General features: G+C 42.1%; 1 protein-coding gene across 4 annotated transcripts in view; it reads left to right on the forward strand.

Moving 5' to 3' along the window:
* LOC120396698 (ubiquitin-conjugating enzyme E2 E2) overlaps positions 1 to 15,969 on the forward strand; it is a 310,840-nt gene that overhangs the window by 122,210 nt on the left and 172,661 nt on the right. The window lies entirely within an intron of this gene.

Consider the following 15,969-nt stretch of genomic DNA (forward strand, 5'->3'; position numbering starts at 1 on the left):
AGTAGATTGCAATGCAAGATTTCATATATAATAATAATGCTTTAGCACTTATGTGGTGCTTTCCAACCACAGATAGCAAAACACATGACAAAAGCAGATAATATTTATACATGAGTGTGACTGACCTTTTGGGATACATTCACAGGATGCATTCAGTCACAGTGAGAAGGACTTCTTTATCCTTTGATCAAATCAAAGAGGTGACCTGTGTTAGAAATTGTGTAACTTCTGTCTGCATAACTGGTATCTGGTGGGAGCTGCATTATTAGACTATAGCTGTGTAGATTCCGTCATTCTGATGTCTGAAAAGCTGCTACCTTGACACAGTCTGCTGCCAGTGTCACTGGATGCTCAGAGCCCATCTACATAACAAAGAGAACCATATCAGAGGACCTACTTACATAGAGTTTAAGTCCAAGAGGAACCATTAGATCATCATCTGACCGCCTGTGTATCACCTTCAAGAGCAGGTGTGCAGGAACAGTTTGTGTTGCGGGGGGGCTGAGAGCCTTTGAACCAAACTTGTAAACCTGGTATATGATGGAAACCACTTCAAGCCAGGGGGTGCGTCAGCACCCCTAGTTCCAGCACCTATGTTCAAGGCTGTAGCTTAGTTATGTTAATCCTGTTATAGTATGACTGGGTCTCTGTCAAATATTTTAACTGGGCCCCTGATGGTTACGTTTGTATTGGAGACGGGCCCTGTAGAGTAATGGCTCAAGAAACAACTTCACCTGCAAGGTAGAAAAACAACTTTAATGCCTATTAAAGAGGTTTTAGTTTAGAGGAGTTCTCTAAAATGAAGAACTCAAATAAGAAATGGGAATAGGATTAACCTCCCATTAGTTAATGTTTGTTAAAGTGTAAACGTGCCTCAAGAAGGAGTGTGAGCTTTTTGTTGTTGCAGAGCATGCTTATGAATACAGTGGTAAATGTTCTAAGTTTCTAAGAGCACGTGGCTTGTCTGACTGAGGTCAGAAGCTACTCCAGGAAAGATGCAAGCAAGCCCATTATTCTTTTCTCTCAAGGTTCATTAATGGCTGAGTCATCTGTTGAAAACTGAGTAATCAGCAGGCTAGTCTGTATTTGCTGACTACTAATGTTAGAACAAAGCTAACAAGCAAGAAAAAAATCCCAGCAGGAGTCAGGATGGGGGAAATGGATAGGCTATCCAAACTAGTTATGCTGGAAACTTTTAGTAAAGTTATCAGCAATGAAATAGTTACCAGTGTTGACATGTGTGGGCCAGGACACATCACAAAGCATGTGACAACTGGGGACAGCATTCTCTATGAAGAAGATCTGGCTACGAAATGAACTTCCAGAGGAGATCAGGCAAAGCCAGAGTCTGACCGTCTTTAGGAAATACTGCAAAACCTTTCTCTTCGAAAAAATCTTTCCTCATAGTAATAATGGTACGCATAATATTGAAACCCCTGCTACCCACATGTTCCCCTGCCCTGCCACAAAAACCCCAGCCTGTAATGAACAACTCAATCAACCAATCAAAACAAACAGAATTCCCCAAGCAGAGTTTTTGCTTTAAAAAGTAAGTGCTTGACACTTGTTGACTAATATATTAATAATATATATTATCTGCGCTCTCTTCTATATAGATATCGATAGATCTATATCTATATAGCTATACACACACACATATATAAAGCACTAATAACATTAAGCACAAATATTGTAACAGTGATATAGCCTAAACTGCCCTATGCCATAATCCTGTTCACTTATGCTAAGTATCCCATAACACCTTGTATTTGTTGAAGTAAGCATTTGGCACAAGCAGATAGGAAACTTGTCAAAATCAAGATACATTCCTTCTGTGTCTTAGTGCAAGCTAGGGAAGTACCTTCATGGATAAGTACTTGGAATGCTAGTATGCAAAACAAAAGGAACAGAGCAACAAATAAGGGAGCTGGAGCAAATTGATGGGTCGGATTATAGTGATGTGTAAAGAAATGTGTAACTTGTAAAATGATATAATACCAGCTGAAATGTGTAATTTTGGGAGCACGCCTTCTGCATAAGGTGAATGTAACATCTCTGCATAGGACTGCTTTTTGGAGACTGGTATTGTATAAAATTTTTCCTATATCTTGTTAATAAACCTGACTTCCTTTATTTGGTCTGTTGAGTATATTTTATAACAAAATAATGAGCCAAAGTATGGTCAAGTAATTGACTATACAATTTATCAACACACTCCATGAAATCTTCAGTAAAGACGTTGCTTTTGCTGTTAAGTTTGCATGAAAGGCACTCGTACTATGGTGATGTGCCTCAGTATGAAATCCTAAAATATACAAATAAATGATATCTTTAAACTTCAGTATCAACACTCTAGTATGATGACTGAAAGTAGCTCACACCTTTCCTAAATGTAAGTCCATGAAAATGAGGCCTTCCCAAATCTGCGCACAGATTAGAAGCCAGAATCAATATATATATTTTTTTTAAAGAATGCTATAGTTAAGCACCTAAATCTCTTCATTGGAGTCTGTATCGAAGACATTCTTCTTTGAGTGCTTGTTCACGTCCATTCCACAATAGGTGTGCACACGCTGCATGCACAAGCGTCGAAAACTATTCCTTTAGTGGTACCCATTGGGCCAGCGGGGCCCCTGCCTGAGTGGTGCCACTGCGCCGTGCAAATATACCCCCGCTGGCCCGACCCCTCCAGTTCCTTCTTACCGTCCGTGGTGGCATTGGCATCTTGCTCTCATTTGAGAAGCAATCCCTTAGCTTTAGAGTACTTAGCTGCTATCAGCAAAGAGTCCTGTGGCACCTTATAGACTAACAGACGTTTTGGAGCATGAGCTTTCGTGGGTGAATACCCACTTCGTCAGATAGCCGACGAAGTGGGTATTCACCCACGAAAGCTCATGTTCCAAAACGTCTGTTAGTCTATAAGGTGCCACAGGACTCTTAGTCTGGATCTGTAAAAGCAGCAAACACAGCTATCCCTCTGATACTTAGCTGCTATCAGTTCGTTAGCATTCAATTGTTGTGGACACTTGATAGATTAGGTGCTTGGAGGCTTCCAGCACCCGCCCCAGGCTGCAGGGCATGCTGTAGGCCCACGGGTTTAAGGCTTGTGCCACGTGCCGCAAGCCTATGCTGGCTAGTGACCCCAACAACTCTTGTCTACGTTGCCTGGGGGAACCACACCAAACAGAGAGGTGTAAGATTTGCAAGGTGTTTAAGCCTAGAACAAAGAAAGAGAGAGACTTTGGCTTGAAGCAGTTGTTGATGGAGGCAGTGCTGCCACCAACAGGTGCGGAGTGCCCGACGCCGACTCCAGCCTCCTAGGTGCAGAGTGCCCTGGAGTTGTCAAGAGACCCGGTTCCGGACAAGCACCGCAAGCCGTCGGCCCTAGAGAAAAGTAGGCCCCAACACTGCTCATCCTCTCTGGTGCGGCTCAAGGCCAAACCAAAAGAAGGGCGTGGACTTTCCTCCTAAAGGAGACCGGGCCATCTATGGGCCTGGGCACCAGAAAGAGCAGGATGGACCTTGTACCAGCACCGGCGCAACAAGTCCCTCTGAGACCGGTCATAAGTGAACTCAGTGAGGACGACAGGCTCAAGGGAGTAATGGATCAGCCCTCCACGCCTGACACCTTTTGAGGCGGCAAAGGACCTCATCAGGTTGTTGGCAGTGAGCCCTCTCCCAATCAGGGAAAAGCCTCTGGCACCTGGGCCCACGGTGCCATCAAGGGGAAAGGCAGCAGTGGTGCACTGTTTGAGATCACCGTCCTGGCATCGCTCCCGGCATTGGTCCCGGTCGAACGTCGAGTCTGTGTACTCTGTTACTCCTGAAGCAGAGGGAAGCCTTGGTACCGGAGGCAAGTCAGCACATGGGGTTGATGCAAGGGACCTGATGCTCTGACACACTCCAGAGACTGGCACCAGGAGAAGGTGAGCTGACCATCGCCGAAGACTTCTGGAAGTCACCAGTCCTGGTCCAGGTCTTGGGAACACCGATACCAGTCCCACAAGCAGCGGTACCGATACCGTTCCCAATCGGCAAGAAGCTGTTCTTCGACCTCCCACCAGCACAGATCGATGGCACCACCATGGACTTCGTGCTCGGCATTGCCAGAATCCGGCGCCGACTCAGGCCGGTACCATTACTGGCACCAGACAGCAGAGAACACCTGGCTGGATGGCAACCCCAGTGGGGACCGCTGGGACACTAGCTCTTCTGGACCCCTTGGGCCTACCGCCAGCGGCAAGGGGCTCCCTCCAGGGCCAGCTGCTCCATGCACCAGTCCCAGTCTCCGCATCGACACTCCTCCGTGCGGGAAGCTACGGCGTCCAGACTGCCTGCGCCGTCGCTGAGCGAGAGACCAGAGAAACCGGCACCGAGTCTGGTGCTGCCCCAGGGTCAGCTGTCCAGGCCCGAGCTGGAAGCCCCTCCTTCAGAAGAGTGGGACCAAGGGGACCAGCAGGAGGAAGCGGACAAGCTGCTGACCTCCTCGTCATCCCCGGATGAAGCGGTGGCAGGCAAAGTGGTATCAGGACTTCCACCAATAGACCACAGAGCCATCCAGAATAGCGCTTCCGCTTATTAAGACCATACAATTGAACTATAAGACTATATGGCAGACTCCAGCCTCCAGCGCCCCAACAGCCAAAGGTGTGGAATGCAAGTACTTCGCCCCGTCAAAGGGGTACGACTTCTTGTTTTGCCACCCAAGCCCATGTTTCCTGGTAGACTCGGCAGTAAACAAGAGAGAGCGCCATGGGCAGCAGGCCCAGGCCCATAAGGCCAAAGAAACAAAGCGCCTGGACCTGTTTGGCAGGAAGGTGTATTCCTCAGGGAGCCTCCAGTTGAGGATTGCTAACCAACAGGCCATCCTCAACAGGCATAACTTCAACTCCTGGGCAGCAGTGGGGAAGTTTAAGGACAGCCTCCTGCAGAGTTCCCAACAGGAGTTTACGGCGCTGGTGGACGAAGGCAAGGCCGTAGCAAAGACTTCTCTCCAGGCGTCCTTGGATTCGGCGGACGCGGCAACCAGGACAGTCGCATTTGGCATGGTCATGCGACACTCTGCGTTGCTGCAGGAGTCAGGTATGCCGCCTGAGGTCCAGAACTTGCTCCAGGACCTCCCCTTCAAAGTGTCCGGGCTCCTTTTGAACCAGACGGACGCAAAGCTGCATAGCCTCAAGGACTCGAGGGCCACACTCAAGTCGCTGGGTATGCACACCCCGGCAACCCAAAGAAAGTCCTTCAAGCTGCAGCCACCTCCTCAGCCTCGCTACCAACCTCATCCTAGGCAGGAACCCTACCGCAGGTGAAATGGGGATAACAGACAGGAGGCAGCGCAATAATAATAATAGCTCCAATAGGTTAGGCTGGAGCCACGGCTAACATAAGTCTCAGCGTAACCCTAAACCAGGCTTTTGAAGGTGAGCTCAAGGACAGTGTACCAGACCAATCACTGGATCCATCCCCTTGTTTCCTGGACTGCCTGTCCCGCTTCTCCCCTGCATGGTCCAGTATTATGTCAGACCACTGGGTGTTACGCATGGTGCAAAGTGGTTACAGGCTGCAGGTCTCCTCCCACCCCCCTTCCCCATCCCTCTTCAGGGACCCTTCTCACGAGCACCTTCTGGACAAGGAAGTTCGCACGCTCCTAGAGGTGGGGGCGGTACAGTTGGTACCAAAGGACCTAAGGGGGAAAGGGTTCTACTCCCGCTACTTCCTCATTCTCGAGGCCAAAGGAGGCCTTCGTCCCATTCCGGACCTACGCGGGCTCAACAAGTTCCTGGTCAAGGCCTAGTTCCGCATGGTCTCTCTGGGCACCATCATCCCTTCCCTGGATCCGGGGGACTGATACGCTGCCCTCGACATGAAGGACGCATTCTTTCATATCACCATCCACTTGGTGCATCACCGATCCCTGCGCTTCACTGTGAACCAAGAACATTACCTAGCTACGGCCCCACGGGTGTTCACAAAATGCATGGCAGTGGTGGCAGCCTTCTTACAGAGGCAGAGGGTTCGAGTTTACCCATAACTCGACGACTAGCTCCTGGCAGGGTGGTCTGAAGAGGAGGTTCGGTCCCACGTGCAAGTGGCCCTGAGACTATTCTGCATGCTGGGGCTCCTGGTCAACTTCCCCAAGTCCACCCTCATTCCAACGCAGAGAGCAACAATCCTCCCTCTGTTCTCTTAAATGTAGTGGCCTTGTTGGCAGATGGAGAGGCCTGGTGTTCTGCTCCTCTCCTCTGGTGTGTTGGGGTAGGATGGCAAGTCTATTGTTGCCCTCTACCGAAAATTTCAAGTGCCAGCTTCTTCCTTTCTCTACACCTAGGGTTCTGTTCCCTCACCACCAGAACTTATCTTCTCTTCTCCCTTCTTTTCCCCCTTCAACTGATATCCACCCTATTCACACAAACAATAGTTGATTCTGTCCGCTTTTGCACATTCTTAGTTGATTGTATCTTCTTCCCCCAGGAACACGGGAATTGCCATACTGAGTCAGACTTGAGGTCCATCTAGTCCAGTATTCTGTCACTGACAGCTAATACCAAGTGCTTCCGATGAAGGTATGAGACTTCTGCAGTAGGCAGCTATAGGATAATCTGCCCTCCAAATTGTCTCATCGTGATCTCTTAGAGATTTCTAGTTATAGTTGCTCTGAAAAAAAGGCTTTCACGTCATTTCTGTTTACATGTAGCACAGTTATAAACAAACCCTGTAGTCATATGGTTTGGCTCAGTTAGGCGCAGAGGACCAGTTAGACAGGCAAAACTGCAGGGTCTGAATGCATGGATGAGTCGATGGTATAAGGAGAAGGGTTTTAGATTTATTAGGAACTGGGGACCCTTTTGGGAAAGGAGGAGCCTATACAGGAAGGATGGACTACACATAAACCAAAACAGAACCAAAACAGATTGTTGGCATGTAAAATTAAAAAGAAGGTAGAGGAGTTTTTAAACGAAAGGCTGGGGAAAGCCAACAGAGACATCACTTAGGGGAGCATCTATTAACAGGGATTCTCTATATCCTAGTAAAGAGCAGAGGATAGCAGCTGACAGGTAGGAACTGATGCAAAATAGTCAAATGAAAGAGTCAGACAATTGAAAGTGAAAAATTGTATAAGTGCTTGTATACAAATACTAGAAATCTAAATATTTAGATAAATGATCTTAAGTGCCTGCTATTAAATGAGGATATTGATATAATAGGCATCACAGAAAGTTTGTGGAATGATAATCCATGGGATATGGTAATAGCAGGGTACAAAATATATAGGAATGAGAGAGTAGGTGGTGCTGGTGGGGGAGCAGCTCTGTGTGAAAGAAAGCATGGAGTCAAATATAGCAAATACCTTACATGAATAAAACTGTACCATAGACTCTCTATGGATAAAAATTCCATGCTTGAATAATAAGCGTGTAAGTATACGTTACTAACATTTGTAATAGCAGTAGGAATATACTATCTGCCACCTGACCAGAATGATTGTGAAATGCCCAGGAAGATTAGAGAGGCTATAAAAATAGAAAACTCAATAATAATGGTGGATGTAAGCAGTCCCCATATTGACTGGCAGCATGTCACCTCAGAATGGGATGTGGAAATAAAATTTCTAGACACCATTAATGACTACTTCTTGGCTTGTCCTGGAACCCACAAGGGGAGAGGCAGTTCTTGATTAAGCTCTAAATGGAGCTCAGGATCTGGTCCAAGAGGTGAATATAGCTGAACTGCTAATTAATACTGACCATAATGTAATAAAATTTCACATGCTTGTGTGGGAGAAAATACCAAAGAAGCCCACCACTGTAGCATTTAACTTCAAGAGGGGGAACTAAACAAAAATGAGGAAGCTAGTTAAATGTAAATTAAAAAGAACAGTCAAGAGTGAAATGCCTGGAAGCCGCATGGAAACTTTTTACAAACACCATAATAAAGGCTTAAATTAAATGTATACCCCAAATTAAAAAAAAATAGTAAGAGGATAAAAAAACTGTCACCATGATAAGCAATAGAGTAAGAGAGGCGGTTAGAGGTTAAAAGGTGCCCTTTAAATATTGGAACAGCTTCCATCTGAGGAGAGATTTAAAAAGACTAGCACTGCTCAACTTGGAAGAGAGACAACTAAGGGAGGGGGGGGTATTACAGAGGTCTATAAAATCATGAATGGTTTGGAAGAGTGTCACTTACCCTTTCACATAACACAATAAACAGGGGGTTCCCAATGAAATTAATAGTCATCAGGTTTAAAACAAACAAAAGGAAGTACTTCTTCACACTATACACAGTCAACCTCTAGAATGCATTGTTGGGGATGTTGTGAAGGCTAAAACTTACAACTGGGTTCAAAAAAGAATTAAATAAGTTCCTGGAAGATAGATTCATTAATTTCTCTTAGCCAAGACAGTCAGGGATGCAATGCCCATGCCCTAAACTTCTAACTGCCGGAAGCTGGTATTGGATGACTGGATGGATCACGCAATAATTGTCCTGTTCTTTTCATTCCCTCTGAAGAATCTGGAGTTGGCCAATGTCAAAAGACAGGATATTGGGCTAGATGGGCCGTTGGTCTCACCCAGATGGCTGTTCTTATTGTCTTATGTTTACTGTAAATACTGTTAGCAAGATACGTGTGTTATGGAACTCATTCATATTTACTTCCTCTATAAGTAATTCAACACTGTATTGGGCTTGATTTCTTCCTAATAGTAACTGTCCTTAGATCTTGACTAAGTACTGAAAATTAATCCCACTTCAGGAGTACATTCTCTATTGATTGATCGATTGAGGAGGAGTTGTTGTTGCCGTCATGGGAGCAAGATGTATTTTTAATGCATTCATGTCATATTTTTATTTAAATTGTATGATGCTACTCTATTGAAAGATATTCACTGTGTGGGTCCAAAGGCTGTTTTCATTTGAATCTGACCTATAATAAACCAAAACCATCAATGAAGCAATAATGTATGATTAGTGGATTAATGAATCAGTGGCTTTTTTGGAGAGTTGTGGGTGGGATATGAGTCTTCTGTTCTCCCTATGAAACTTTAAGGCTTGGTTCTACACGACAGACTTATATTGGTATAACTACATCGGATTTTCCACACCCCTGAGCGACGCAGTTATACCTACATAACTCCAGGTGTAGACAGCATTATGTCGACAGAAGAGCTTCTCCCATTGACATTGCTACAACCTCTCTGGAAGGTGGAGTACGTACGCCAACAGGCATAGATAGCACCTTCACTAAGCTCTACAGCAGCGCAGCTGTGACGTTGCAGCTTTGTATCTGTAGGCAAGTCCTAACACATTATAGCTTCTCTTCCTCTGTCCTCAAAGCAAAGCATTATATGGAAGTCACCATCTTTTCACTTAAGAAGCAGGCAGTGTCACTCCATAATCTCTCAAAGGGTTTGATGCCAGATCTCTTATTTTATGGCTCTGCCTCAATAAAATTCAGGTCTTTCTATCAGTGCTGCACACATTGTTTTGAAAATACAGAAGCATTTCTTTGTTTCTAAAAGGTTTTTAGCTAAACCCCACAGTGCTTGTGTAAATTGTTTGGTCAAGTGAATTTTTTTAAATGCCCTGTAGGAGGTAGGGAGAAAAGAGAATTTGTTCATCCTTGTGTACTATAATTCCTTTCCTCACTTCTGAAGAAAGAGAATTTTCCCATTTTTTGTGTGTTAACTAAGTTCTTTTGTTACCTTTTTTAAAATCATATGTTCCTCCTTATACGTACTGTTTTACCTATTAGATAGGCAAGGGTTTTTGTTGGTTTTTTAATAGAATACCATGTAATAGTGTATGTCAAGCTAATTTTGTTTGGATCCACAGGCCTATTGTATTAATGCTTCTCAACCCCAAGACTCTGTAATTAGGGACAGTGATCCTCAAAATGACCCTTGAAATGAGAAACACAATGAAGGACATCAATTTTTTATTGAACATGCTTTTATTTTATATATACATGCAAATAGCCTGGAATTTATGATAATGGAACTAAACAATGATTCTGAGTATTAACATGCTTTATTTAGAAAGCCACTATTTACAGTAAGTCCATTTGCTCTATTGTTCACTGTTTTATTCTGATTGCCTCCTTTTTTTTCCCCTCCAAACTCCTTTACCCCATTCTACACCCTAGCTGCTCACATGGATGGACCTTACAAGTTTTGCTCTAGCAACAGAATGTCCATCTTGACTCCCTAAAATTTTGATATTCATGATTGATTTTGGAGAAGGTCCAAAAGCGCAAAACATGGATACAGATTGATGCTCATCATAACAAGCTAGAAGAGATAATTAATGAGTTAGCAGTAGCCATGACAGCTGTACATGGAAGTTTGAGAGAGAATACACAGAGCAATTAATGACAACACAAACAGCAGAGTGGTCCTCTAGTCATTCATTGAAGGCCCTGTACTGGTTGACATGACGCTGGGACAAATTTACTAGCTGAAGAGGTTTGTTGAAGTCAGAAGAGTTGTTTAAGGAAACTTTTCCTGATGGTTCCAAACACTCACTTCAGTGTCTACCAAACAACATCTTGGGCACTCTGGCTGCAACCCTCCTGTCCCTGATGTTGCGTCTCTGCCTTTCTCCTTCCCCTACACCCATGTGCTTGATCATCCTGAACAAATTTGGCCCATCCCTCCACTCTACTTTGCCCTGAACTTCAGCACCCACTTCGCAGCAGGGAGCATGTTGGAATCCCAGGTAAGGGCAGAGTGAGGACATGGCTTCAGCAGATGCAACCAAATGCGCTCAGCAACAGCAAAAGCAACCCATTGTGTAGGGGAGCAGATTGTGACACTATACCTTCCCCTCTCCCCCATTCCATTCTTGCTTCACTCCAGGAATGCATACCACTGAAGTTAGAATGAGGGCAGCAGCTTCTCTGGTGACTAGTATACATGCGGATACCTCTCGGGCATGGTCAGTAATATCCAGGGAGCAAAACCTGAATGTACCTCTGACTTTGTAATGGCTACATGGGACTGTGGGATAACTGTAAAAATTGGGATCACGTATAGAATGTCCCACACAATGTGGGACACTTCAGAGATATACTCTTTAGTGGGAAACTGAGGAATAATATAAATTAATGTCTTGGGATTTTTAAATAAGAAGCAAAGTGCTCTTTATCATTTTATATCTCAATTTTATTACAGTTCTGTTAGGGGCTGGCTTTTTGTTTTCGTTTTTCCTCCAAGGTCTTTTCTTGGTAAACTTCTGATTTCAACTGGAATTCATTATGCACATACCATTTGTTTTGTAGGAATTTGGTGATTACATCTTTGTCACATGCCTGGTTGCAGCCATAAATACAGTTATCTAAACTTTGTGACCGCAAGAACTATGTGGGTAACTTGCCAGGAGCTCAGAGGCTTGGCAATATTGCATATAAACTTGTATCTATATTATCAGAAATAAACACAGGCGTGCATAATACTTGTGCTTATGGCACTTTAATAGATGAACAGACGTTTTTGTTAAAGCAACGACAACAAAAATCCAAGCCATTCATAGATTCATTAGAAAGTAAAGGGCCTGCAGGAATCCTCAGGTACTACTACTGTTTCTCTAAGGTTTAGTGACATGAAGAAGAGCTATAGGCTGCATTTAGGATTTAAAGGAACACATCTTTATTTCAGGCCACACTTTTGGGCTTGCTTGCAGTAAAACATTTGGACGTGTCACCCTTCAGGCGAAAATTACATGTATCCAGATGGAAAACGAAACTAATTTAAATTAACATTAACTAAGTTTAAAATAAACTAAGCTTAATTAAATTAGACTTTAACACAAGGTAAAATATCAACATGTATTAAAATTTCAGTTAATGATGGTTGGACAATGAACAATTCTTCTATTGAAAGATACAACTGTGATATTAATTACTCTAAAGCAGGACACTTTAGCTCTATGGGCCTGCTCCTATTGAAGTAAATTAGAATTTCTCCATTAATGGGAACAGAATTTTATTTAGGTTTATCATCTACGTGAGAGTCCTGTTTCAACTTTTTTTTTAATCTTCATATTCCTAGCCTCTATGCTAATCTGTATTTTTGGGTGGTTTCTGTTCTGTTAATATAGATTTATCCATTAATTTAAAAACAACCATCTTAATATTAAATCAAAAGCTACCTACTGTGGAGGGGAGAGTTGTTCAAATAACTGATTTTTTTCAGTTCACTGGCAATTCTGAAAAGCAGTCATACAAAAAAGCCTTTGATTCAAACTGAAACTGACATTTTTCAGAATTTTTGGTGAATCAAAAGAGTCAGAAAAAATTCTGCTTGGGTTGAATGAAACATTTTGTCCAACTGAAACTGAAGATTTCTTTTTGGGCGTTTTAAATCTTTTTAAATAAAAGCAAAGGAAACAAAGACCTAGATTCACAAAATGGTTGAGGAGGTTCTGCGTCCCATACACCCACTTTCCCAATAGATAGGGCACTCACCTGGGATGTGAGAGACCCACGTTCCAAGCCGCACTCTGGAGCAAGGACTTGAACCTAACTGCCCTTCCCCCTGCATGAATGTCCTAATCACAGGCTATCGGGTATTTTGGGTTGAGTCTCTCATCTCCCCTGTTGAAGCTGTTCGAGTCATTAGAACAGGGACTGGAATCCAGGGGTCCCCCAACTGTTGTGTCCTAATCACTGGGATATAGTGTCATTGTGACTCTTTCTCTGGTCCAAAGACTATTAAAATATTTATATAAAAATTGAACAGCTTCAACAGTAGAGACAGGGAGAGACCCACACCAGAATAACGTAAAGCCTGATAATTAGGGCACCTACGTGGGAGGTAGACACATGGGTTCAGATCCCTGTTGAAGAGCCAGGGACTCAAACCTGGGTCTCCCACGTCAGTATCCTAACCATGGGCCATTAGATATGGGGAGCAGCAGCACCACTGTTTTGTGAATGGTACTTAAATCCCCTTGTGACTCTAGCCCAAAAAATCAAAACATTTCATTTTGACATTTCTGGGGTTTTTTTCTTTGTTTTTAGGAAAACAATTCATGAAATATTTTGGTCGACCCAAATTTTCCTTTTTTTCGGAGGGAGAGGGGGGGAGTTTCCGCTGAAAAATGTTGCCAGCTATAGTTGGAGATGTCCTTCACCAGCATTTTGATGGCTTGTCATTCCTGCATCTGAATAACTGCAAAGGCAGACACAGCACAAAGGAATATTAAAATCTGCATTAGCTAGCAGTGTGATTGATCATATGTTTGTCTACAGAGTCATAGTAATGTATGCTGTTCAAAGGCCTAATCACTACCAGAATTAAAAAAAACACCCTCTAGATTTTAGACTTGCATGGAAGAAAAGCAAGAACAATTTATAAAAGACACAATGCAGTTACTGAAAAAGAGACATATAATCTAAACCATACGGGTAGCATAGCTGGGTTGGGTAGCTTTGAAAAATCATTGATTTTCATTTTTTTAAACCTGCATTTAAAAGGCTCTAATTGTTTCTTGGATATCTGGTTACTACACTTGCCCTTTAATATTACCTGGACATCCTTAGTGAAATTATGTCATTAATAGATCATATGTCACTGATATAGATGTTGCGCCTTCTGGGCCTGATTAAGGAGAGCATCCTTATTTAGAAAATGTACTTAGGCGCATGACAAAGGCCCATCAATGGGACTTAAGCAAGTGTGTAAAGTTAAGCCTGTTCTTTCCTGAAGTGTGGCCTGTGTTACAAAGTATATATGATGTTTTTCTATAAAGGCTTTATCAGAATCAGTCTGGCAGGTGCATTACTTATCAGTGGCAAACCTACAGGAGAGCTTTGCAGATCATCCCAAACATATATTCTGTACATTCCACATAGTTGATAGAAAAACTATTTTTTAATTATTATTTTTAAAATCAGCTTACTATTTTGTTTCTTTGATCATCAATGATAAACCCCTTTAGTGCTATGAATCCGATGGCCCGGACCTTTGAAGGAAAGAAAACTATAATAAAATGTCAAATATCTATAAATTACCTAAAGTATTTCTGTACATGAAAATGTAATTAATTCAAAGTCTTGAGACATCTTTAGGCTACAAAACTGAATGCTGTCTCTCCCAGGGGAAAGATGTGAATCTCAGATTTCCAAAGGTATAACGCAATTTATAAGGAGTCTGGCAAGAATGAATAGAATAAGAAGAGATCTCTTGGACTTAATTTTTTGTTTCTTCTCTATAAAGGAGGAGAAGTATTTTAGGGAAAACTGTATTCCCCACCCCCCCTTTTTGTGTCTGATTAGAAATTAACATATGTTATAGGCAGTGGTGGTGTAGCTGTGTTGGTCCCAGGATATTTGAGGGACAAGGTGGCTGAGGTGATTATTTTTTATTGGACCAACTTCTTCATGACTAACCGTCTATCTGTTTCTTTAACAAAAAATTAAACCATCATCATATAATGAGAAGTTTTGGCAGTTGAAATTGTGTTTAATCTGTAAACAGGTTAGTAATATTTAATACTTCAATTTGTATGCTGGGGATTTTCTTTTGTTCCTAACAGTTCTATATTTAAGATTACAAGAGCTTCCAGGCAGAATTGTTTGGGTAGTAAAGTGATGAACTGACACCAGATTACAGAGCAGGGGGAAAAAAACATTACGCTAACAGCAGCCAACACCAGTTAATGGTTTTCAGCTGTTGCTGATCTAATTGATCTTGTTTCTATAACAGAAAGCAGTTTTCTGTGATTCATATGTTGTCTTATTGGAATGTATTCTACTCCCTTGTTTTTTTAAGCTTCACTTACTCTGGTTTTCCATTTTCTTAAAAGCCATCACTAACAATGTGCTCCTTTTCAAGCTGATATTAGTCCAAAGAAACCTCTGTCAGTCTGTCTTAAAAAAAGAAATAAAATCTTCCCTGTTTGTCACAGAACAAAATTAATCTTTGAATTTAAATAATGAGAAGCAGACAGATTACCTAAATTCAACTGTGCATTTCTTACACTTACTCCATGCACTGAATTGTTGGTGCCCAATGACATCAACCAGTTATTGGTTTTGATTCATACTTAGCTTAAAGAGGTTGGAAGGAAAGGACTACTATAAGAATAAAATTGATAAGAAACAAACATAAACAGCTGTCATTCTAAACCATTATAGAAAGGAACTTGTTTTTCCATTAGAAATTTGCACACAATTAGAGAAAATTCCTGCTAAAACATTTAAACTCATCCACATTTATCTTCACATGTATTTCTATTAATACTAAAGGATTTTCACCTTCAACTAAAGAACAGTATAGAGACCCTAAGCAGTATACTGCTCCACAGAGCGATTCTGCTGACCTGTACTCTGTGAAAAGAGAATCGTTGCATGCATGGTCTGTAGCACTGTTGCTCTTTGTATTGTGCTTAAATAAAATATTGTGTATAACAAATCTTTTCTCATCTTTTCCCAGAAAAAAATAGCATATAGCACCTGTTTGAATGTGTGCAGGTGTCTAATCTTACATCTCTCCTCACCCCTATAATCTCCTTTTGCCCTTGCAGAGGTAATCTATTATCACAATGGGAGACAAAGTAACATTTACAACCTAGAAATCCTAATTGCCTCTTGGAGGGAAATGGGGGCTGGATATGGCTGAATATATTTTTTTCTTTTTTTAAATGTTGATACAGTGTCCCTTGAGGATTTTTCCTGTATGAGGTCAAATAACCTTGTTCCTTTGTTCACTCATCTCTGGCTCATTCTGAATGCTTGGGGCTATTTTCTGAGTATTCCATTTCATTTCTATTTAATACTTCCACCATTCTTGTTTTTTCTTTCATTTATCAATTTACATCATGTGAGCAGAAAAAAACAAAGAGATGACTTCCATATACAATCTTGTAAATGTCTTTTTGAAGAAAAAGTCCACAAAAACAAAACTTGAATGTATAAATAAGAATTATGAATATGAATTCAGAGCACTTAATTCCAAATCTAAGCACTTG

This window comes from Mauremys reevesii, linkage group 2, assembly GCF_016161935.1.
Source record: "Mauremys reevesii isolate NIE-2019 linkage group 2, ASM1616193v1, whole genome shotgun sequence".
NCBI classification, from domain to species: Eukaryota; Metazoa; Chordata; order Testudines; family Geoemydidae; genus Mauremys; species Mauremys reevesii.